General features: G+C 45.2%; 1 protein-coding gene across 1 annotated transcript in view; it reads right to left on the reverse strand.

The window, feature by feature from the left end:
* Nucleotides 1-26351, reverse strand: part of CCND2 (cyclin D2) — a 565323-nt gene that overhangs the window by 348093 nt on the left and 190879 nt on the right. The window contains exon 3 of the mRNA XM_083181626.1: nucleotides 8755-8808. The gene's annotated coding sequence lies outside the window, so the exon portion shown is untranslated. The remainder of the gene's footprint in view (nucleotides 1-8754; nucleotides 8809-26351) is intronic.

Here is a 26351-nt window from a genome sequence, read left to right on the forward strand (position 1 = left end):
TGCCAACAGGCGGTATTAAATGCCCTGCCATCCACTACAACATGGAGGGAGAATATTACAGTGTGACAAGTGCAGCCAGGCACTGTCCCTGAAGCACTTAGACGTTGTCCATACCGACCAATGTCAATATAGACACCAAAGAAAAACAATGAAAAACTCATGTCGACCTTTTTCATGTCCACCTTTTTGACCCTGTCGACATTATGACTGTAGACCAAAAAAAACATAACCGACTGAACATCAGAGCAAAGGCCGTCAGTAAACTGATGACCCCACCTACACGACCCGGCACAACTCTGCTACAGCTACATTAGATTTTCTACCTCAGAAATGAACAGGGTGTAATGTTGGTATGCTGCATATTATATTACTGTATTGTTAATGTTAATCTCATGTAACAATGCCCATGAAGAGAAGTTAATAATACCAGCGGCTTTCTAGAGAAACTATTTTTGGACATACTTGAAACATTTCCTGGCCATGCTTTCTCCTTTGTGGTTTAGCCGAAGGTCCCACTGACCTGAGCCAAGAGGGTGTGTAGAAAATGTTTAATGTGAATCCAACAAAATTGGGGTCACCTGCTACCTGACAGGCGGCACCATTCACATTGTTTTGTTTTTTTTTGTTTTGTGAAGAATTGTACAGGATTGATGATAATAAATATCACTCTTGAAAGAAAGCGCTCTGGCCATTAGTAATCCATTGTCATGGTATAACGCAGTCATTCATGTATACAATGCAATGCTCCGAAGAGACAAGCGCACTGGAAAAGTGTTGAGTCTACAGCACAGGGCATTAAGGTGAAGTCTTGTATCTCTGTATAGAGGAAGTACAGGGCAGCAAGAATAACAGGTGCCATTAACACATGCAACATGATTATCTGATCAGCGGGACACCCAGACTCAGCAATGTTACCTATTACTGATTAGCCAGTCAGCTGTGTGTCCAGTCACAGTCCTTGCCCAGAGTATCAACATCACAGGTTGCCGCTTTTCCTTCAGAGGGAGTTAAAAGTACAGTAGCTATCTTAACTCCCAGGCTTATCACTTGTAGCTGCAATCACCGAACTATACAAAGCAACAAGGACAGAGTATAAGTAGAATAGAGATAATGTGACTGCAGACATATGACAAAAACAGAGCGGGGGACATTTGGAGGAGACACCAGGATAAAGCATCTACAGACGGACTGAGAGGCAACATTAGTCATCCGGTTATCGCTCGTGGGCTCCGCAGTGTGTTGGTTCTTGCAATTAGTGATGGGGAGGTTGGTTATTAACTGGCAAAACAACTAACACAAACAAGCGAGTCACGTTGCTCATAAAGGTCTTCCTGTGGGTTACACAGAGTGGAGGCAGCCATTTTGTGGGCTGAATCAATATACTTGGGTCTGCAGAAACAGCCAATCAGCATGCAAGTAGCCATTCACATTGCTGATGAACAAATGGAACGGATTGGCTGTGGGAATGGCCATCAGAGGATGGACAAGGATTCTGTCCTAGTGATGAGGGCAGAATGTGGTGGTTATCACGGGAACCAGAATATTTTAGCCCTGCCCATTCCAGCAGACCTGCAAATCACTGTATTTTTTCATGTGGTGGCGGCGGGGCCTAAGATCCCAGAGCCTAGCACCGCCTCCTAAAATGTCCAGCAGCAGCTCCTCTCTTCTTCCGTTGCAACATGCCTTGTGATGATATGTAGCCATCACATGGTAACCATTGGAAGGTGTAACCAACTATGTTTATTTAGAGCACATGAGCAGCAGTAGCTGAACACTGGTGCATGATCAAAGGAGCTACACTGTGGGGGTTATTCCGGTTGATTCTTAAGGATGCAAATCACAGCCTTGCGAGTACACCAAACCCTGCCTTGTGAATGGTGGCCTGACCGTCACCCATTCGCAGCGTGTGTACACATGCACTGGCTGCGAATGGATATTTGACACAACATGGTTTATAAGTAAGCTCAGCATTTGAAACACCTCCTTCCAGAGAGGCTGCAAAAGTGGACACACCCAGAAGACATGAAAAATATCCCCGATAATTTCACAGTTTCTCCAGCATAAGTTAGACGTCGCTGGCCAAATCCTATGCAACCTGTCTGGGGTGAAGTAGGCTCTATGAATGAGTTTAAAAAAACATCTTTGAGTGGTTTATGCAGCGAGAAATCCTGAAACAGGACTTAAATACCTTATCCCAGTCTCCATCATCCAAGGTTCTATTGAGGTCCCTCTCCCATAACAATTGGGAATTCAATTTAAGTCTAATTTTGGTTAAAAGTAAATGTGAGTACCACCATGAAATGCACGCTTTATGGGAGAAGGCGCTCGTCTTGGATTTGAGAAATGCAGGGAAGGATGGTTTTTTAATGGACAAAGGGAAATGTGCTTGGATCCAATTCCGTATCTGTAAATACATAAAACAATCCCGCCTTGGGAAATTGTGATTGGTTTGGATATGGATATGTTCGAAGGACATCAGAGTATCTCCCTCATATAAATCTCCCACTGTCAATATTCCTTGTGTAATTCATCTATCTAATGTTAAATTTGGGATTAAGGACTTCAGGGCCTTTAGAGATAGATATGGAGCTGGAAGAGTTGTATCCTCGACAGATGCTATCATTTTACGCCAGATGTCTAAGGTTAATTTAATAGACTACATAGTACTGCATATTTCTGAGATGCAGAGGGGGGGAAGCCAAAGTAGGTCTGAAATAGGCATATAATGGGAATAAGAACTTTCCAGAACTACCCATGGTTTTGGGTCTTTAGATGAGAACCAATCTCTAGCTTGATTCAACACACAGGAAGCTAAATAGATTTCAATATCAGGGTATGCCACTCCCCCCTCTACTTTAGATCTAAGCAGAATTTTCTTAGCTATCTTAGGATTGGCTCCCTTTCAGATGTACTTAGCTAAAAGTTGATTAAATGTGTTGAATAGAGACATCATCGGCAAAAAAGGCAATTTTTTGGGGTGAGTTGCCAATGACCAGGCCCATAATAGCGTCATTACATCTAATACATTCAGCCAGAGGCTCAACCGCTAGTGCGAAGATTAAAGGAGAAAGTGGGCATCCTTGACGGGTACCATTAGTAATTTGGAAGCCTGAAGAGGTACACCCGTTATTGAAGACTTTAGCAGATGGGCAGGAATAGAGAGCCAATATTGAATCCAAAATCCACCCGTTGAAGCCAAATTTTTGTAAGGCCAATTACATAAACCCCCAGTGGAGTCTATCGAAGGCCTTCTCGGCATCCAATGATAAAACCAACAGAGGATCCTCTATATCAGGCATTCCCAACCACGGTCCTCAAGGCACACCAACAGTGCAGGTTTTAGTGATATCCAGGCTTGAGCACAGGTGACTTAATTAGTACCTGAGTGATTCTGATTAAACCATCTGTGCTGAAGCCTGGATATCACTAACACCTGCACTGTTGGTATGCCTTGAGGAACGTGGTTGGGAATGCCTGCTCTATATTCTATATTCAAAATTTTATAACGTCTATTACCCTGCGGGTATTGTCCGGAGCCTGTCTGTTTAAAACAAAACCGACTTTGTCATGATTAATAAGGGTAGGGAGTAATGGGCTTATACGATTAGCAACTAATTTAGCATAGAGTTTTATATCTGAGTTGAGTAGCGCAATGGGTCTATAGTTTTGGACAGAAGTCCAGGGTTTTCCCGGTTTAGGTATCGTGATAATACAGGATTCCAACATTTTTGAGGGGAAAAGTTTGGTCTCAGAGGCCTCATTAAAGACCTTAAGAAGGATTGGGGATAGTTGGGACTTAAAAGTCTTATAGAAGTTGGATGGGAAGCCGTCTGGCCCTGGGGCCTTGTCTTTAGGTATGGAGTCAATACCACATTGCACTTCTTCCAATGACCACGGGGCACTTAGGGACAGACAGGTCTCCGTTGACAAATCCGGGAGGTTGATTTTATCAAAAAAAGCTCTTTAGCTTTTCAAAAGAAGGTTGTGGAGTGGAAGGATCCTCTTTTAGATTATAGTGTTTAGAATAGTACTTCGAGAAGGTATTGGATATCTCATTTGGGTCATAAATCTTCAAGCCATGAGCAGAGTAAATCATATGAATTTTTTGTTTAGCTCTCTTGCCCCTCAGCTTCCTAGCCAACAGTCGGCCCGCATGATTACCAAAATAAAATTTTTGGTTCAACCTAGCTACATGACGTTGAACAACGGATAAGTAGTGACTGTTTACTTTATCTCTTGCAACATTCAATTGCTTAAAAAGGGATTTGTCAGCTGGGTTGACCTTATGAGCAGCTTCTAACGTAGCAAGATCTAGTTCCGCTTGCTCAAGGTTTTTCCTATGGTCTTTTTTAAGTTTAGCGGCTATTTGGATTGCCGAACCTCAGGCGACCGCCTTAAGGACGCACCACAGCACTGAGGTCATGGGTTTGATTCCCACCATGTCCCTAACTGTGCAGAGTTTATATATTCTCCCTGTGCTTGCGTGGGTTACCTTCAGGTGCTCCGGTTTCCTCCCACAATCCAAAATTATACTGGTAGGCTAATTGGCTCCCAACAAAATCAAACCTAGAATGTCTGTGTGCGTGTACATGTGGTAGGGAATATAGAGTGTAAGCTCCGCTGTGGCAGGACTGATGTGAATGTTCAATCTTGGATAGTTAGCATCATATAATATTCTCTGTAAAGTGCTGCGGAATATGTGTATGCTATATAAGAAACTGTTAATAAATAAATAAATCATGTGGTGGACATGCCAGTCATCATCATTAAGCTTAAGATAATTGTCTTTTAAATGTAGAACTAAAACAGATTCTTTTAGCAAACAAAAAAAGGGTTGTCTCCTCCAAATCAGTCACTGTAATCCGCACAGCCTTGGAATTGTTGTGCCAAACCATGTGTGATCCCTCGGCAAAAGCCACAACCAGCACTAGACTATGCCAGCCTGGGCAAGCTACAACAGGGAACCCCATAGTATAAGGTTTCTAGCTATAATAAAACACAGGACCAATCTGTTCAGAAGAGGGATGAATTTCAGAGAGGGATTTGGACCAAGGAAATAACAAGGGGTGCTGAAAGCACCAGGGCTCTTACTACCACCATTGCTGCCAGATATTAGCGTTATAATAAAATAGTAAAGGATCTACACATTTTTTTCTACTGCACTACTGATCCAGACAGCCCTGGCAGCAACAAACTATATATTATTAAATGAAATACTCCCCCAAAGTGCAATTTTACCAATTTATTACATGCCGGCCCTCTACTTTAATCTTTAAGGGGGAAGAAAAAACATAAAATAAATGAATCATCAACCATGCATGCTACGGTCAGCAGTCAAGCAATCAAGTAAAGTTGCTTTACTCTGATTGGTCTAAGCTAGCGACAGACAATCTGTACATTGGGGATCTAACTGCAATTTACTACATTGACCAGTGGCGTAGTAGTAGTAGTACGTTTATTTATAAGGCGCAGCAAAGTGTCCGCAGCGCCGTACATAGCAAACAAAAAACAAATTACAAGGTAACGTACAGGGTGTGTTGAAAAATACAGTATAAATAGGGGTATAGCTGGTAGAACTAAAATCAGCATCAGTTCAGAAGTAGGTGTCAAAATTGTCGAGGAGACTGAAGATGAAGTAGAGGAAGGGAAGAACAGGACAGGAGCACAGGTGAGGTAAAGAGGTAGGGTGAGTACGTGAGGAAGGACGGCCCTACACATAAGAGTTAACATACTAAAAATAGGTGGGTGGACGAACGAAAAACAATAGGATAAGTAGGAACGGAGGGGAACAGAGGCAGGATAGGAGGATCAAAAGAGGTTAGGAGGAGGGATAGGCTAGTCGAAAAAAGTGGGTTTTGAGGGAGCGCTTGAAGGAGGTAAGGGAATCAGAAAGCCTGATGGGTGGCGGGAGGTTGTTCCAGTGCAGGGGGGCAGCGCGAGAGAAGTCTTGGACACGGGAGTGGGAGGAGGTGATTAGGTGAGAGGTCAGTCGGCGGTCAGCGATGGAGCGAAGAGGACGGGAGGGAGTGTGGATAGAGATCAGTGAAGAGAGGTAAGGAGCGGTGGAGGAGGAGACAAGAGAGTGAATGAGAATTTTGGTCGCGTCAGTGGAGAGGAATGGTCTGATGCGTAAGATGTTGGGTAGGTGAAAGCGGCAAGACTGTAAGAGAGCACGAATGTCGGGGGTGAAAGAGAGGGAGGAGTCAATGATGACACCGAGGCAGCGCGTTTGGTCAGTGGAGGTGATCTCGGTTTCACCAATGCTGATGGAGAGAGTGGGAGAAGAGGGGATGTAGCTACAGATAGGGCAGACCCCGCGGCGGCTTGTACCCGCTCATTAAATATGTACTGCACTTGGTATTAGATCATTAGATATGCATGGAGCGGGACCAGCTCAGCGCTCACTGCTGCCTGGGTCGCCTGTCAGTTCAGCCAGCGGCGCCCATCGTCCTCACCCCTTCTTGGGGGGCAGGGGGGGGGGGGGGGGGGAATTGACTGACATAATAGAGTTTATTGCCAAATGAGTCGATAAAATGCTACATGCAAGTTTTATAATAAAAGCAAAACAACAATTGTTAATAAAAAAGTGATGTAGCGCTCTTTTACCCACACTGTTTGTAAGTTATAGGTTTCTATGGAGCAGTTTCCCGGAAACGTATGTTCATACAAACAAAATACAACACATCCCTAGACTCTCGGTTGGATGGAACCGCTACTGATTGCAGCGACTGTCACTTGCAGTTACTATCATCATCCACCATGCTTGTGTCTGTCTTCTTTCAGTGAGAGGTTTCCTAAAGCAAGCTACACCCTGCTTAGCTAATGTCACCTCTTTCCCTCTGACGCCTACGCACATTATTACAATGATAAGAGGCTTCAGACAGATTTCAATTGTGATCTCGAAACCATTCACCCTATTTAGGCTGTGCAGAGGCATGCACATCATTTCTGCAGATTAAGGGGCTAAAGTGTATACTTTATGGGAGTAATCCCCACTCACAGAAACATTTATCATGTAATGTATATCTCTGACATCTTTTCAATGTTGTAACAAGTCAGTGTATCCTGTAGTTTTCGCTAGAAGGAATGTACAGTATTCCCAACTGTAAATGTAATGTGCTCCGCTGTAGCCATCTTGTGCCCATCTAGCTAGAATTTAAAGCAGTCGTTTTAAAATACATACACATGTACTAAGATATTAAATTGATTAAAATAAGTATTTACTAGTATAACAGACCTAGGATATGTCCGATCTTTCAGTCTATGCCCTCGTTCGGCCCTCCCCCATTCTTCAGTCTCTGCCTCTGTTTGGCTCCTCCCCCACTCTGGTGCACCTGCCTCTGCTCTAGTCAGTCCCATCCCCACTGTGGTCATCCCCGCCCCCTATGCTGAAGGTTCAGTCACTCATAGACTGTTTTACCTACCTCCTAACCTCAAGTGTTGGCAGTTCGGTGGTAGTGGTGGTGGCGGGTGGGGTGTCTCTGTGCAACAATGCGGCTGGTAGTTACTGCGTATGGGTTCCTGTGCAATAGCAGGTGCTTGCAGGTGAGTGCAAAAGTTGGGCGTTACTCTGTGACACATGGTTAGTAGTTGGGGGACATCACTGTGTGGGATATGTGGCTTGCAATGTGTTATTTTCTGGATAAAACAATGGCATGAGATTGTGTAGGAGGGTTTGGGTTGAGGAGAGCCGAAGGCCTCAGGATCAATACACTAAAGTCTATTAATTATACTAGGACTTCAAGCCCAAAAATCAGCTGTTAGATCAAACACACCGGTTATACATAGAGCAGATTACATGTAAAATAAATGAAGTCTCAGAAATCCTTGTCCTAAATGAGTGAAGGTGTTATCTGGTGGTCCCCTCCTCCACTCTGCAGCCCCGCTATCTGTATAATAGTGCAGCATACAATCCTCACTACTGTGTGCCAGATTTCATCAAAATTATATACTGATATAAAAATATCCATGCATTCAGAAAGGCAAGATATTGGGGGTCATTCAGGTGCGGACATAAACCACGGTTTTTCAGAATATCTTATTGTTTATTATACCTCCCGTCCCAATGTCCACTGCGGCCTCCGGGATCCTCTTTAGCGGCATCTCCGGTCCCAGGGGTGCATTGGACTGGAGATGCCGCTGGAGACGATCCTGAAGGCCACCGTGGACGTCGGGGTCCAACAGGCCACTACCAGGGGACCAGGTAAGTATGGAAAAAAATCTATATTCCAAAATCCGAGAAAATCCCATATCCAAAATGCTCATGGTCCCGAGCATTTCGGATAAGGGATACTCAACCTGTATTAGCATTTGATAGCCCTAATTCCACTTATGCAAGCGTATTAGTGAATTTGTGTAAGAGATTACTGGCCGCAGTTCATATCTGTCCACTCCCCCAGACCCTGCTGTAGACACACCATTTTTTGGTAGAGTGGACACCCCTCCTGATTAATGCCTACTTCCTAATAAAGTGGTGCAGAATGGGGAGTTACTGTAGATACCACGGAATCTGGGGTCCTTCAGGATGGGCAGGGCCCCTATTCAAATGTACTCCAACCCCCATCGCTGCCCATCTGCTTCTCCTCTCTGGGCTCCTCCCAAAAAAGGCGCTTTTAGAAGTAGGTGAGAATGCCGCGATGCCACTTTCTGCAATAAGGGGCAGGATGGCTAGGAACAACTAGTGTGTGACCTAATGCAACGCAGATACCAGTTCAATGCACTTGTATAATGGTTACAGGTATTCTAGTAACATACCACTGGTGTGGAGCGACTCCTCCGACAATCTGATTATCTTCATCTCAGAATGATCTGGAAAATATGATATAAGAAATACAGGTAAGAAAAAGAAAACAAGTAGTAAACAATCCTTGGGCCGAAGCAGAGTTTTCTCATTGTATGCGCTGAGTAACTGTGCGCACAGATTTAAGGGTAATTCAGTGTCATAAACTTTTTACTTTCAGCTGAATGGGATGTATTTGGGTGTAACTGGGTCTAGGATGTTAGATATTTAGTGAGTTTGCCTACATTGGGGCTAATTCAGTACTGATAGTAGATGACCAAAAAAAATCGCTATTAGGTGATTTTCTGTAATATGCGCATGCACATGCAGTAGCCCCAAAACTGCAGTCATGTCCTGGAAAATGCAACATCAGTCTAACGGGAGGCGACGTAGCATTTTTGGGGTGTTGACAGGCGGTTGCAGGGCAGGCCATCTCGGTTTTTTTTTTTACCTTTAAGTCATGCTCAAAAACATATTAAAAGACCATTTTGTCCTAAAAAGTCTTATTTATACAAGATACGGTACGTCATTTCCATGTACAAAATGACCGGCCAGCTCCAAGTCATTGACAGAGAATACGGCCAGTGCCTAGAGATGATCAATCATCCCCTATGAAACAAGAGAGACTTGGAATGTATGCCAAGTTATATGTGGGTTACCCATGAGAGGAAATAAACACATAAACACAAACAGCAACTATTGCTAGGCAGCTTCACTGCAATATCTCAGCGTTATTGGTTTTGTGGCGGCAATTCTAAGAAAGATATGCTACATAAGAACCGATTTTGGCAACAGTGGAAGGAAGTTATAAAGGTGGTGAAGTTGTTTTTAAGAGATTGCCCGTAACACAATGTAACCATTGTACAGTGGTCATTAAATGTAAACTTTGCTTCACATACAAGTTATTCCAATAAGGACAAGCAGCAAACTCCCTGCAGTTTGGCAGAAAGTACAGTGACAATGAGAATTCAATGGACATTTGTATTTCTTTTTTAGGTAGATCTAGTCCCCAATTTAGATCCTTACGCGTAGGCCTGCCGATTATCGGATAACCACACATGCGCACACATAGGCAAACGCAGGGTGGTGCCCGGAAACCCCCTCTCCTCTTGGCAAGTGCCTTAAATTATGCACTGGTATATAATAGGATGACTAGAGCTGCCACCACATCATGCAGTGTAAGGGACAGAGCAGAGCTGCTGCACACACCCAGTGTAACAGCTTATTCTACCACATTTACTGTATGTGTGGATCTGAGTCCTCAAACATCGCAATGGAGAGCAGCTGCCAGGAGGAAGAGACAGGAGCCTTATCATGAGGTGGGAGATGGTGAGCTTAGAAAATGTAGTACTGGTTCTATTATGTTTGTGTATTTATTATGTTTAACCTTTACCTGAACACTTATCTTATTTAAATGTTTGAAACAGCCTATACTATAGACCAGCGGAGGGGAACCTCCGGCCTGTGGCCCGTAAATGGCCCCCGTAGCCAGGTTAAATGGCCCACCCCCCTGCCCGACGGTTTTCCCAGGCTTCAAGGTAGGGCGAATTCTCGCGACTCGTCCTATGCTGCGGCTGCTGCTGAGCTCCGGCTGCTGTCAGTGTGTAAAAAACCTCCGGGGGCCATATGCATATTAGGCACTGACAAATCCCAGCACCCAGCTTGACCCAAGCTGGGTGCTGGGATTTGTCAGTGCCTAATATGCATATGGCCCCCGGATGTTTTTTACACACTGTAAATGGCACTTACAACGAAAAAGGTTCCCCACCCCTGCTATAGACCATCTGTACATTTAAATATTAATACTCTAGATTCGATTGCTATGCAATTTTTGCTACCTCTGTACTATTTACATACAATTCATGCTATCTACATTCAATCTGCATTATATAGTCTGCACTGTCTATTTGGCTTTTTGATTTCAGCTGGACGGGAGCGCGCATCGGCATCGAATCGGGATAGAAAGCTTAAAAACAAGTTCTAGCTCCATTCGATGTCTACTCGATTCCGATTCGATTTTGAGTGTGTAACATGTGTACACAGCATAAGTCTAGACTTAGATTTGCATGACATAGAATTATGCAGAGAAGTTGATTGGTTGCCATGGGAAACGTCTCCACTGGCTCACTTTACCTCCCTTATCAATGCTTCATACATGTATCCTATGATCAGATTAAATGAAATAATAGAGGACAGAGAAGGTGGTGAATTTAAACAGGGATGGCTCTACTATTAAGCAGCTGCCTAGAGGCTCCAGAATTTGGGGAGCGCCCTGTCTTATGATCAGTAAATTGAGGATGACTTAGAAGATCAGCACCGGCTGTTTGCCAGTTTTCTCTAAGATGCAACCTCCAAACATTCACCTGTGGTTCTGGGAAGTCCATATTGATGTACAGTATAAGTGGTGATTAGGGTACTGAGCCTGGGGCTGCAAATGTGCCTGGCTCTACTGTGAGAAGCTGAGGTGTGTGTCTGGTACTGTGTGGGTGTGGCCAATGCTATGTGGGTGTGCACACCCTGTACACTATCAACCACAATGTCTCCCTAAATACATCTAATAGAAAAACTGCTTCATTTTTTTTATTTAATATTTCTAATTTAGGGCCGACCGTGTGGCCAACTGGTGGCCATTCATCACCATGCCTATTTGTAAGTAGAGGCCAGCACCTGTAGTCACATCCGCCCCATTGTTATTTTGGCTCTGGATTATTATTACCCAGCAGGCAAATACAGTATCTGTATTTTACTCCATGTACTTAACACCATGTGGATTTTATTGCATTCACCTCTGCATTGGTTCATAAAAGATAATCATTCAGAAACCATAAAAAATTAATCAAAGGCTTTATTACGACAAAACAATGAACTTGGGCATCGTTTAAGCCTGCAATACCAACTAAAGGTGTGTTCATTTCTGACCACCACTTAACGCAGGGATTTTCAACTTTTTTACCTTGCGGCACACTAAATAAGTTTTTAAATTGCCAAGGCACACCATGAGATCCTCACAGTACAAAACACATTGGCCCCCACAGGAAAAAAAACTAAACTATTGTCCCCCATATAAAAAACAACCACACTGGTCCCCACAGGTAACAAAAATAAAATACATTGGCCCTTTACATGAAAAGAGGAGACCACAGTGGCGTAGCTACAGGGGTCGCAGCGGTCGCACCTGCGACCGGGCCCCTAAGTCAGGGGGGCCCAGCCCCCGCCACTGTCCGGCCGTCCTGGATGAGGGTAGTGAACAGTAGCACCCGTTCCCAGTGGTGCTTTGTGGGCCCGGCCAGCGTGCGTCGCGCTGACGTCACGCGGCTCTGGCACGTACCCTCCCATACTCCTCTGTTAGCGTATGGTCTGCTGAGGCGCCATGGATAAGGAGGACCTCCCACACTCCTCCGCGGGCGCATACTCTGCAGAGTATACAAAGCGCCGTGGAGCAGAAGGACTGTGGAGCACCTGCGGCGGCTGGCGGGAGTCTGGACACAGTGAGAGGGGAGCAGTGAGCAGAACACAGAGTGAGTGGGCAATTGCATACATATAAATGTTGGAGGCTTCACCTTAAACTATCATTTTATCTTGCCTGCACCTTTGTGAAGGATAACACATTAGTTACAGACAGTGTTATGGGGATCTCACATGGAACTTGGAAGAGACTAGTTAGTGGTAACAATGCATGCACTGGACATTCTAATGGGAGTAATTGCTTGTTGCCACTATCATTGCATGCAGTGCGGCGATGTCACTGCAGACTGTCCTTCCCCACTAGGATTGCATTTTGAAAAGATTGAAAGCCAGGAAACTGCTAACCTGGGCCTCTCCAGTTTTATCATCTTTGTTCTTTTAATATTTTATTTAAATAAACTACTATCCTATGTTTAAATGTTAGTTCTATTATTAACATAATATACTTGATGTATTAAAATATAAACAGACCAAGATTTAAATTTTGTTGTATGTAGGGGGGCCCCAAGCTGACCTTTCGCACCATACACTGTGGCGACTTCTCCCCTCGGAGAAGTCGCTGGCAATCTCCCTTTGGGAGGCTCGGGATCTTCCCGGGCAGCAGGATCACATGCCATATATCGCATGCGGTCCTTTTACATGCGATATATATAAGAACCTCCATGGCCTCTCTGCAGTCAAGCACAAAGAAGCATGTGTTGAGAACAGCTGCTGCATGGGCTGCTGTCAGTTAATGGGGGCACCTACATCAGACTTGGGTAATTGGTGCCCCCCCCCCTCTTGGAACCATTGTCGATAACATCCCACAGGCGCGTGGATCATTATCTTTATCTGTACACACTGAACGATATGCACAATAATAATGTTAATGATATTGTTATCATGCATATAGTCTAACATTATAGGCTGGCTGCTGGGGATAGTCATCACTGGTGGCCTTTGCAATGAGCCAGAGGCTGCACTGTTTGGTGTCATGCAACTGGCTGCTGTTCTGCCCACTGACATGGGCGATATGACACTGGCTGCCTTGCAGGGTAAGAGCCCACTTCCTGATGGCCTGGACGATGCACCACTGGCTGATAACCTTGGCTAAGGCCCAGTGGCTTTGTTGGGTGAGGGCCCAGTCTCTGCTGGCCTGTGCGTTGACCACTGGTTGAGCTGGTTGTGGTGTTATCCACAGATATGGATTTCAGGCTGGAAGTGTTGCTATTGAAGCAGTAGGCATTTTTGTCTTGTCTATTGGTCACTAAAAGCAGAAATAAGGTTTGACTTAGAGAGATATGGATTCTACGATAAAATTATATAATTGACTATATCTATAAAAATATTGGGCCTGATTCAGACCTTACACTGGCATGGGCAAGGGTTAAAATGGCGGTTGTTCAAGGCAAAGTCCAACTGGCTGCTGGTTTGGCTGAGTACCCACTGGCAGCTGGTCTAGGAGACAAGCCTGCTCTATTAGGCATTGCGCCACTGGCAGTTGTCGGGGATGTCATGCAATTGGCTGCTGTTGGGGGTGACTCCTCACTTGCTGCTGTTGGGGGTGAAGTGCCACTGGTTGCTGTTCCATCTGCTGCGCCCTTGGTTGCAATTCCTGGCAATGTGCCACTGCTTGTTGACATGGGTGATGTGCCACTGACAGTTATGAAGTGTAAGGGCCCGCTGCCTGAAGGCCTGGGAGATGCAACACTGGCTGATGTGGTTGGCTAGAGCTCACTGTCTATGTTGGGCGGTGGCCCAGTGGCTTTGTTAGAACTCTCTGCTGGCCTCTGCGATGAGCTACTGGTTGCAGTGCTGGCTGTTCTGCCTGCTGACACAGGCGACGTGCCACTGGCTGCTTTCCAGGGTAAGGACCCACTGCCTGATGGCATGGGCGATGCGCCACTGGTTGATAAGCTTGGATAAGGCTCAATGTCTTTCTAGGACAAGGGCCCACTCTCTGCTGGCCTGAGTGTTGAACCACTGGCTGAGCTGGTTGTGGTGTTATCCACTGATTTGGATTCAAGACAAATAGTTATGTACAGCCAAAGCGCGCATTAATCTGGTTGTTCGATTGTATAAAACAAGGCTATATTGGACCAGGTGCGGCACTAGGAGCTGTCCCTCAAGAATCATCCATATAGAGCAAAGAGTGAACGTTAATGACCACCCAATTTAATGAACTAACCACCCTTTCTTTAGGTAATTAAAATAACCCTATCCCATAACTAAATGTTGATGCAGGAGTACTGTAGACGCAGTCTCTTTACTTCATGACATCAACACCCATCTCGGTACTTTACTTCCTACCCCACGATAAGCACAGAGAAGACATTTGTTTAACACACTTAAAAATAAGGATCTTCTTGCTGCTACTTTATTGTGTATATGTCTGAAATATTTGAGCATGCTTGTCAGAATGATGTTTCTGCCGATGAAGACACGGAGATTTGATTGAGCTTATATTTTCAGATGACTTCAAACATTTCCCATCTGGATCAGCTGTCTACAGCTGCTCTTCTGGCTGGGAGGAGAGATGAATAGGACAAATCTGTACTTAGAAATGTCACTTCCTCGTGTCCTCATCTGACCTTCCCGACATTTCAAAACTGCAGGAATTAATTTCATGAAAAGAATATGCTAGATATAGAATTCTAAATATAAAAAAGACCTAAACCTTGTGAAACTGGCTTCATCATGACAATTTTGAAAAACTTCTCCATGAAAAAACGTGAAAAAAAGTTGCAGTAGCAAGTCGGCCATTTTTTGTGGGACAAAACTATAAGCAAGAGTTTAGTAAAAGGGGTTGCGACGGATAGGATGCTGGTGGTCAAGAGACCTGCGCTGGAATCCTGACACCGGAATCCAAACACTGATATCCTGAATGAGTGAGTATGCCGGGGATTTGGGTTAGCCTGAGAGGGGAGGGGGTATAGGGGGTTAAAGGCAGGTAAGCAGTGTCACAAAACAATGAGGAAGGCCGGTCAGGTGCTTGGTTGCATTGGAAGAGGTATCAGCAGTAGAAAGAAAGAAGTAATAATGCCACTGTATAGGTCATTGGCACGACCTCATCTAGAGTATTGTGTTCAGGTCTGGAGGCCATATCTCCAGAAGGATATAAATACATTAGAGACTGTACAAAGAAGAGCAACTAAAATGGTGCATGGCCTACATCACAAAACTTACCAGGAAAGACTGAAAACTCTCAATATGTATAGTTTGGAATAGATAAGGGAAAGGGGGACTTGATAGAGGCCTTTACATTAACAAGGTACAGGTGAGAGACATTCTTCGGATGAAGAGAAGATAGATAGAGCCGCTCCGACCTTTTCATAACCCTACTATCCACGTCGGCGTGGATTTGATTTTCTATAGTGTGGCAATCGCAGTGAGCCACCGAGCCCGAAGCGTGGCGAGCGCAGCGTGCCCCGCGAGGGGACGCAGAATACATGGAAAGTTATCTGCGTCCGCTCGCCACGCTTCAGGCTCGGTGGCTCGCTGCGCTCGCCACACTATATAAAATCAACTCCATGCCGACTTGGCTAGTGGGGGTATGAAAACGTTGGAGGACGCGTTCCGCCACCGCTCGCCACACTTCGAGGTGGCGTGGATAGTGGGGGGGGGTGCATAATACAATGATATGTCATACAATGATATTATTGTATAGCTAATGTAATGGCATCGCACACCCTATAAAATCGCATGCGACTTTGCGGGAGGTGCGATGCGATGCGATCCCCTGGGGCATACAGAGCAGAGAATAAATTACATTAAAAAATCGCATCGCACGGCACTAAAATGGCCCATGCAATGCAATGCGATGCAATTTCACCACGTTAACGTACGTAGGAAATCTGGCCGCCGTGCTAGGAAACAAGCACCGGAATTTGCCTTTGCGAGTGAAGCAGAATATAGGCCAAAGTTCTACAATGAATGGTAGTGTGGGACCAAAATGGACCAAAGGTGGAGTGAAAATGTTTTTCATGTAATAAAACCTTCTTGAGCCTCAGTTGAATTTATGTATGAAAATCATTTATTGGTGAGCTGCGTAATAGAAGCAGTTGTCCAATAACAAGTCCTTTACATCTTCTATGTGCAAAGTCAATGGTCACTGTATTTCTCTCTCATTCTAAGAGAGTGGTGATTCACAACACTATTATTCCTGCTGAGCTACTGAATATGCTGAGACCAGCTGGGGTAATAATACATTTTTATTTATTAAGAGATGATGTATTAACCATTCAAACCCCTAAACATGTCATTAATAAATGTGCACATGTGTTAAGAGTAGTATCCATGTACAGTATATCATTGTATTATGAACATGTACAATGTCAGTTAGACGTGAGTGGTGTCCTTTATTGTCTGATAGAATATAATATAATGGCTTAATGCTTATGACTAGTATTGTACTGTAGGCCTTTAAAGAGTGCAGTAGAATTGCATTGTGTTCATGTACAGTGGTCAGGTCATGTGGGATGCCTACAAACTAGATCAGAAATGATCATTTCCATGGGCCAAGACATATAGTTAGGGCCAGATGTATCAAGCTTCAAAAAGTCATAAAATGGAGAGTGATAAACAACCAGCCAATCAGCTCCTATGTGTCATTGTTCAAACCCAGTCTGTGACATGACAGTTAAGAGCTGATTGGCTGGTTGTTTATCACTCTTCATTTTATCACTTTTGAAGCTGGATACATCTGGCCCTTAGGGGTAGATTTATTAAGCTTGGTGAAGTGATAAAGTGTCCGGTTTTTTATCACCGGCCAATCAGCTCCTACCTGTGAAGTTACAGGCTTGGTTTGAAAAATGACAGGTATGAGCTGATTGGCCGGTGATAAAAAACAGACACTTTATCACTTCACCGAGCTTAATAAATCTACCCCAGAGTGAGGGCGGAGGGGCGGCTGACGCACTACATACACAACATCGCCTCTATTGCAACATAAAGCTGTGATATGTGGGCTTTATAATTCATAGAACAATTGTGGTCTTTAACAGCTGTACAAATGAACACCCATGATTGGTGGGACTGACACATGTTAGGCATGTTATGTTCCCTGTACTCATCAGACTAAACCCACATACTGTACTCCTGATTAAAAAAACTAAGCACTTCTTAGAAAATCTAAATTTGTTTCCTTGAACAGGATACAGATTTGTTTGATAGATGGAGTCTTGCGCATTAAAAACACTTATTAAGAAAAAAAAGATAGCTCTGTAGTTCTCTACTTGCTTGATAGTTTCATGTAAACATCCTGCAAGTTTCACATTCTGACTCCTGGTGGTACCGAGACCTTGTGAAAAACACAATGCAGCAGTGGCAGCTCCTACCTTTTGGCAGGAGAGGGGGCTGCCGCTGGCCACGATGCAAGCACCCCCCTCCCCCCCCCCCCACACACACCTGCCGCAGCCACACCTTCTGGTCCCCACCACGCTGGATCTCTGGCGTCTATACTATGATGACAGGCGCCAGGACTTTTGCATTCACAGTACAAACCTCTGTACTGCAATACCCGGGTCTTAGGGGCTTACGCTCGGCAGCCCGTAGAGAGGCGTCCCGGAGGGAGTGAACACCTCTCAATTGGACTGCCTTGGTGACTGGCAGGTTGGACTTCCAATAGGAAGTCACTGCCAGTCACAGTGAAGCAAGTGGCTTTACCACAGTGGCGGATGTTACCTGAGGGGGGCGGGGGGGGGGGGGGGGGGGCTGCCCACAGGCAAAAACTACCACTGCAATGCAGTGAGTCCAAAGAGAAGTTAAGTTTTGCCTAATCGACCAATGGTGGTCGATCTATTGGCTTTCAACCTATCAACCCCATCCCCTGGAAACAACTTACTATGCAAATCATATATAATACCTGCTGCCCATCTGTCCTCTACACTACACTTGCGATCGCTCTTTTTTAATATTTTATTTGCTCCACCGAACAGTAGGATCATACATGCACAATTGTAGTGTAATGTATGAGTCTGACTCAGGTTGGTTAGCTAGCCAGCTTATTCTTGCTGCCTAGCAAGAACCTTAAGGCCGCCCCATCGAACCCAGAGACGGAATCCCTTCGCTAGAATGCGAGGGGATGTGTTTGCTGAGACCGAATCAATTCACTCTGCGGCAATGGGTGTATTGCAGACCACAGATGGAAGAGCAGCAGTTACATTTGGTTCCTGCTGTGAACCACACAGGTGCTGCAGTACTTGTAGGTGCCTCTACTGGGCTTAAAGCCTGGAGGCAGGCGACTCCATTGACTCTGGGAGTTACGTCCCTGCCATGCATCCTTGTCCCTGCCAAGCTGTTAGGTCCTGGCATCTGTATAATGCAACTGAAAGAAGCCAAGCCTAATGCTGTGTACACACGGCTGCAATTATGCATTAAATCGCTGGCAAAATGGTCGCTCAGCGACCATATTGCCAGTGATTTAATGTGCAGCCAGCGATAAATGGCTGGGAGCGCGCTCCCGCGGCCAGCCCTTCATGGTCGCTGGTCGCAGGAGCTTGCTCCTCCGATTCTGCATAAAATTGCAGGTCGCTGGTGCACAAAGCACTGTGTACCAGCGACCAACAACACTAGCCTCCTGCGCCGGCCGACCGCCCACCCGCCTTGTCACTCACCGCCCACCCGACACGGAGACACGGAGCCAGCCCCTGCTTCTTGCTCGAGTCTTCCAGCGTGCCGCACACAGCAGCAGCTCCCCCCATCAGCACACTACTACACAGCCGCACCAGTAAGTGCATAGGCTGTAGTAGAGGGCATTGGTGTCGGGCAGCATGATTATGTTCATGCTGCCCATCGATGGTGATTTGCACCATCGGTGGGCAGCATGAGCATTACCATGCTGCCCCACACCAATAGCATGTCCCAGTATCACGACGGATGGCCAGTGTCTCCCTGCCCGTCTCGGCTTCAGGGAGATGCTGGCCATTTTTTTGGGAGTGGGGGGGGGGTTGGGGCAGTGGGGACCGGTGGCAGGGGCCGCACGGCCGTCTTGTGCCCCCACACCCCTGGCGGGAGCGGGGCACTAGCGGCTGCTGCCGCTAGATTATCCTACCCCTACAAAGATGACCTCTGCTACATCTGTAGGTACTTGTGGATTATCACGGCTGCCATCGCATGCCAAATGTAGTGGCATGAGATGGCATGCGATTTTAGCCAATTTTTGGTGATTTTTTGAAAAACGCATGCGATCGCATCGCATACAAACAAATTGCATGCGATGCGATGCGATTGCACCCAATTTTGAACTGAAATGCATCCAAATGCATTTAAATGTGTAGGAAACATGTGAAATGCCCCCAAATGTCACTTTTCATAGTGTACCTCCCCCACTATCAACGTCAACCCGAAGCGTGGCAAGCGGACGCGGACACCTGTGAAGCCCGCGGATACCTGTGAAGGTATCCGCGTCGCCTCGCTGCGCTCGCCACACTTTCTATTCTCAACTCCACGCCGACGTGGATAGTGGGGGTATGAAAAGGTCGTAGGACGCGTACCGCCGCCGCTCGCCACGCTTCGGGTTAATAGTGGGGGTGGTACACTATGAAAAATGACATTTGGGGGCATTTAACATGTTTCCTACACATTTCAATGCATTTGGATGCATTTCAGTGCAAAATCGGGTTCAATCGCATCGCATCGCATGCAATGCGATTTTTTTAGCATACGATGGCCATCGTGGGAGCTGTGATACTCCACAAGTACACCATATACGGACTTCCCACAACCCATGTCAATCATAAATGAATTTAAATAGAGGGTAAAAAAATCTAGTCAAAATTGCTGGTCCCTCTGAAAAACTGGACACTGAGCAATATATTGCTGAGAAATATATTGCGGAGATATATTGCAAGTACACCGAGCAATATATTGCTCAGCAATATATTGCAAGCAATATATTGCAAGCAATATATTGCTAGCAACATATCTCCCCTGTGTGTACACAGCATAGGCATGTGCATTAGCCATGACGTTACTTCACATGTGGAAAAGCCTGTCCTCTATGGGGTGCAGCCCATGGAAGCCGGCTAGGATTGCAGTATAAGACAGGGAGTGGCTTCCGTCAGGAAGCCAGCTCTCTGCTTATGGCAGCCCATACTAGCAGTCCTGGAGGGAGGAGACACCTCTCAATAGGACTGCTGGTCATGCAGATAACTGGCGAGTGGGATTTCCAATAGAAAGTCAATGCCAGTCCTATTGAAGCCAGTGCCGTCTCACTGTCTACAACTGCCTTGCTGATATAAGAATAAAAATTAGACTATAATTTTAATGCCATTTTTTTTTTTTTATTGATAATGGATGGTATGCGCTGCCAAAAGTAATATGTTTTATAATGTTATTCTTACTTTAGAAGCTTTTGCTCTGATATTATAACATTTTCGTTGTTTAATCCTTATTAGCATAATGGCACGTATTATTCAGGGGCGGAACTAGACTTCTAGGGGGAGGCGGTTTACGGCTTAATCTTGACCCTCCCCCTCCAGTCCCGACTTCTCTCCTTACCAGTCCTGACTCCTCCCCTTACCAGTCCCATTACTAGGGAAGGTACTGGAGTATATATAGGGTGGGGGATAGGGGAATGTCATGTATTTGTCCCTGGTATTATTATATAATGTAGAGCATTGTTTTCTTTAAATTTTAACTGCAAAAATCAACAACAAAAAATGATCAAATTAAAAAATTAATTGATAATGGTCATGGATGATAACATTCAGTAAAACAGTCTGTTCAGGTGGATGATATTCTGGGTGTGGTGGAGCTATAGCTGATAATGTAAAATCTGCTAAGCGCAGGGAAAGGTTCTATGAGATACTCTGGTCTTAACGCCCCCATACACTACCTCGATTAGACGGAACGGGCCCAGAAATCGGCCCAAATTGGGTACGTGTGATGCCTCCTCCGATGCGCGTTCATGTGCGCATTGGACCTGAGTTGGAGGTTAGACCGGCATGCAGGTTCGACCTCCCTCCCGGCGGTGGGGAACAGGGATCACATGCGATCCATCGCAAGTTAAAGGACCGCATGTGATGGAAGGTCTCAGGCATCTCGTGGGTGAATGGCTGGCCATACACTGCTGCGAGAAACCGCAGTAGTGTATGGCCAGCTTTACTGTTCACATGGATCCCTTTAAAGCTTATGCTATCACAGAGATAATGTTTATGCCTACACTGAAGATGCATACATACTGGGTGTATCTGCGATGATGCTGAAAATATCTGGGCTGAAAATTGCTCAGTGCATACACACTGAATGATTTCCGACCATCTGAGCAATTTTGAGGGTGGATGGCTTTCCATAACGGGACGCTTTGGAAAGCTGTCCATCCAGTCGCTCATCTGCTGGTAATACCAGCAGGTGAGCAGCAGCGGCCGGCAATGATACAGGAGCACACATCACTGCTCATTGCTGGGCCGAACACACTGGGCGGCTTTTGAGCTGAAAGCCGCTCAAACGGCATAACTGACCTGCTTCAGGCCTTTAAAGGTAACACATACTTGCCTACTTTTGAAAACTAGTTTCAGGGAGATTATAGTTGGAAATAGCATTTTGCACAGCACCCCATTGAGGGGAGAGGAATCTTTTAAAATAATTTGTATCCAAATGTAGATGAGCCCCAAAGCAGTTAGTAAGAGATACTATACTTGGTAAAGTGCTGGGAAATGGTGCTGATGATTCAATGTAAATATATCTATCTTTCATTACTCCCCCCCCCCCCCCCCCCCCCCAAATGTAACAGTGTAATGTGGGCTAGGTGACATGAGGGAGATTGCTAGACTAATGAGGGAGAGAGGGAGATTGCTGCTATTTCAGGGAGTCTCCTGCAGCTAACATAACTTTATCTGGTTGGTTAGTTGGATGGAAATGAAAGGGAAATGTCTTCCTAGCACTAATATGGGAAAGGATAGTGCTTTGTTAAACATTCAGCAATGTATTTTACAGTATTATGCAATTATGTCACATGCTCCCTCTAGTGGTAATGGGCACTAACTACAGTGCCAGACATGTGAGCAAGTAAGTATACTGTATAGGATATTTCTTTATTAAGTTTCCTATGTAGCACTCACATATGCTCCAGCGCTTTACAGAGAATATTTGAACATTCACATCAGTCCCTGCCCCAGTGGAACTTACAATCTATATTCCCTACCACATGTTCATGCACATACAGATATTCTAGGGTTAATAAACCTACCAGTATATTTGAAGTACCCTGAGGAAACCTACACAAGCACAGGGAGAAAATACAAACTCCGCACAGAGGCCCTTATTCTGGTTGGTGCGGTCGAGCCGCATATGCGGCTGCGACCGCACCAGACGAATCCCCGCCCACCCTACGGATCGCCACGGCCGTCCGTACACGGACGGCTGGCGATCCGCATAAAAATGGTGGAGGCTACGCCTCCACCATGGTGGGAGCTGCCCCCTGCATTCGATGGTCGTCGACCATCGAAGGCAGGTCCGCACGCCGCGGCAGCTCCCGCAAGCTGAGACCACACGGACAATCGTCCGTGTGGTAGCTTGTATGGGGGCTGAAAGCTGACATCCGGCGACGTCAGCTTTCCGCCCCCATGAGTTGCGTCATGGCCTCATTACCATGCGTACGCCCCGCGTTTGCATGGGAACGCCCATGAAACGCGGGGCGTACACATAGGGAAATGAGGGCATGATGCCTCTCACGCCCCTATACGCCCCCTTTGCGGCGGACGAAATCCGTCTGCGGCGAAGGGGGCTGCACATGCGCAGATTGACCTCTGCGCATGTGCAGAGTAAAAACATCGGCGGTACGGCCGCACGCGGGCCGTACCGATCCGATTAGAATAAGGGCCAGAGTGCTGCGAGGCAGCAATGCTAACATTACACCATCCGTGCTGCCCCAGATATGAATATAAAGACTTTTCTCTTTATTTATCACTACATGTACTTTCCTATAAAAGGTAGACAATGATTAATGTAGTAAAATAATGTCTTAAAACATAAAAATAAAAATAATACAATTTATGTGTTTGTCGATGGTTGGTGGCAATGGAGAAGAAGGTTTTGACACAAGACAAACTGATTTATACATCTTCCCCATACAAAGACATCAAATATGAATCATACAGTACTACAGGGACATGGTTGATATAATAGTGGGTGTGGCCACAAATATGGGTGTGGTTTCTGGATTACTGTATGACCAGGGGATATCTATAAAACAGACAGTTCTTATCGATCTAAAAGAGCTAACGTCTCTCACGCCCCCAACATCACTGTAGACAGGGGAACAACTAAACATGGAGACATATAAAGATGGCGTAGAGAATTTTAAAAAATATATATATTTGTTTTATATAAAATTATTTAAAAGTGATTTTCTATGATTACGTGTTCATTTTTATTATGCTTGATTTATATTTCTGGTCCCGGCTATTTAGTCATATAATTCTAGTATCAGGCAGAGGGTATTTCTTGCTGTATGTTTTCGATACACATGAAACTAGAAAATGACTTTAATATATACAGGAGTTAGCTATAAAACTAAAACATACATTTTATACATTTAATAAATGCTGCCGGAAATATTTGCATGCGTACAAAACAAATGGTCATATGAAGATAGAAACCCCCTCACCCCTTTTACCCGCAGCTATAGAAATATGGAAATGATCCTAAGCTGGGGGTCTGTATGATCTGGCGCTTGAAAACAAATGCCATGCTTTAAAGTTAGCCCTATATACAGCATGTGCTCATAATTGATATTTTTTACAAAAATAGCAGTGCGTTCTACTGCCACCAACTGGTGGATCACTAAATAGCAGCCATCGCTGGATAAATATACAGCATCTACAGTAAATGGAGAGCTAAATTTAGAAAAGGCATAAATCGTTCCAGACTTGCAAAAAGTTTAACGAACACATAATGTCAATTGAAGATTCAGGCAAACCATGATAGTAGAAGATAAAAAAAAATAATCAATCGGCCAGCATCAACCAATGTCACATGAAGATTTCTCAGATGACTGATGGTTGCGCAGAGTGAATCGATGGTGCATCTTAAGACCCACCAGCATATCAATGAAGCATTACGGATACCAGATGCCTCCTTAGCATATAGACATACAGTAATGCACATCATCTTCTTAATCGGTGCAATATCGGTGCACAAAGAAAATTAATTTTGATATAAACCAAAATATTTGTTTCGATGATACAAGGACAAAGCCAAAAAATTTTCTTACCAAGAAACCTTCAAGGCATGGACGTATAGAGAATAAAAAAATTACACAAAGTAGCGCTGCTGGATGAGAACTTAAAACAAAAGTGATCTTATAAGTAATTACTGTTGATTTTTTTTGGGCCAGTATTAATTACCGCTGAAAAATCATTGGGTGTGGAAAGCTTCTGTTTATATTTCTGATGTTACGCTGATGTTTTTGGGGCTATCCAATTTAGTCCCCCGGAAAAAAAAAAACCTGTTTGTGTTCGCTTAAAAAAAGAGAAGGCGGGTCAAACTAAGGACCTTATTCTAGTTGATGCGCACTGTTGCGAATTCGCAAAGGTGAGCGATGTTTGGCATCTCTGCATGCGCATGGAGTTCTTGAGGCGGGGACCCCCCAAATAAAGGGTTCCCCCCTCTCCAGGGCACTCCAGGCCTGGGCTGAAGCCCGGGGCTATCCCCCGCAGGCCTCGGCTGTGGTTGCGGGGTTGATAGCTGGTTTAAACAGTAATATTGTCCAGCAAGCCTGCCTCAGATGCGGGTACTTGGGAAAACCACAGGTACCAGCATTTGGGGCATTAAAGGCCCACCAGTATCTATACCCCCCCTGTAAAGGATATATTGACATAAAAACAGGTTTGGGGGTGTTGCGGTGTGGGGGAGGGGGTCAGAGGTGCTGCTGGTGTGGAAGGGGGTCGGAGGTGCTGTGGGTGGTGAAGGAGGGGTCGGATATGTCGTGGGTGGAGGAGAGGAGGGGGTGCCGTATCGCCCGTTCAGAAGGCCCTGCTCATCTGCCCACGCCACACATGCGGGAGATGTGCAGGACGTTCTGAGCGACTGCACTTAATTTACATGCGTTTTCTGAGGTATTTAGTAAAATCGCTCAGAAAATGCCTGAATGTCGCCCTGTGTGTGTGGGGCCCATTGCTGTAACACAGTTATGGAAGATGTTTCTGTAGTAAATGATTGATGAATACATCTCACGCACAATTGTATATACTGTATAACTGAACACATGAACTGCTGAGACTTCACTATTAAAACACTGAGCTTCTGTCCTACCACATCATTATTATTGCAATACATTGGTCTGCGTTACATAATTGATAAAAAAAATAAAAAAAAATAAAAAAAAATAAGAATGATCAATTATTTAACCCTTTGAGTGCCAAATATCTCTGTGAGAGATGCAGAAAATATCCACAAAAAATCCCAGCGTCGCTCACATTTGTTATTAATACCCCTTTCACATTGCACAAAATTACCGGGTTCATGCCGGTTTGTTGCCTATTACCCAGTAAGTGGTGCGATATGAAAGGGGTTATCGGTTACAGCTAACCGGTAGCAACACAGCAATATGAACCGGGTAAAAAGCAGGATACTTACCGGTTTCGTTGCCGCATTGCTGTGCAGTGTGAACGGGTTAAATCGGGTCGAGTGACCCATTTCCCATTCACACTATGGAGGAGGCAGCGCAGCTCATGAACTCATTGAGGGTGAGTTGCACCAAACAAAAAATGGCGTAAAAACCCCGTTTTCGGGGGCTTTACTGCATTTTCATATGCAGCAAAGCCCCACCACCGGGGCTTCATTGCAGGGGGTTACGCCAGTTATAGATGGTGTTACCCCATAGACGCCTATGGGCTTCCCTTCGTGACCCCAACCGCCCCACGCCGATCCACCTCCTCCCTGCACGGTTTCCGGGTGCAGGGAGGACGAATCAGAGCCCTGGAGCTGGGTAAGGGTCCAGGGAGTGAGGGGGTACCAGCTGCTCATCGCCGGCCACAACGCAAAGGACAGCTTTTAATGCAATGTTAATAATTGCATATGTTAGTGAAGGATGTTAGAGAATGCCACCCAAATGTTGTGTGATTACTGCGCCTTGCAACTATAGGATTATATAAATTCAGGAGCTTATCGGGATGTAACAATATAC

This window comes from Crinia signifera, chromosome 4 (assembly GCF_055691185.1).
Source record: "Crinia signifera chromosome 4, ASM5569118v1, whole genome shotgun sequence".
Classification (NCBI taxonomy): Eukaryota; Metazoa; Chordata; class Amphibia; order Anura; family Myobatrachidae; genus Crinia; species Crinia signifera.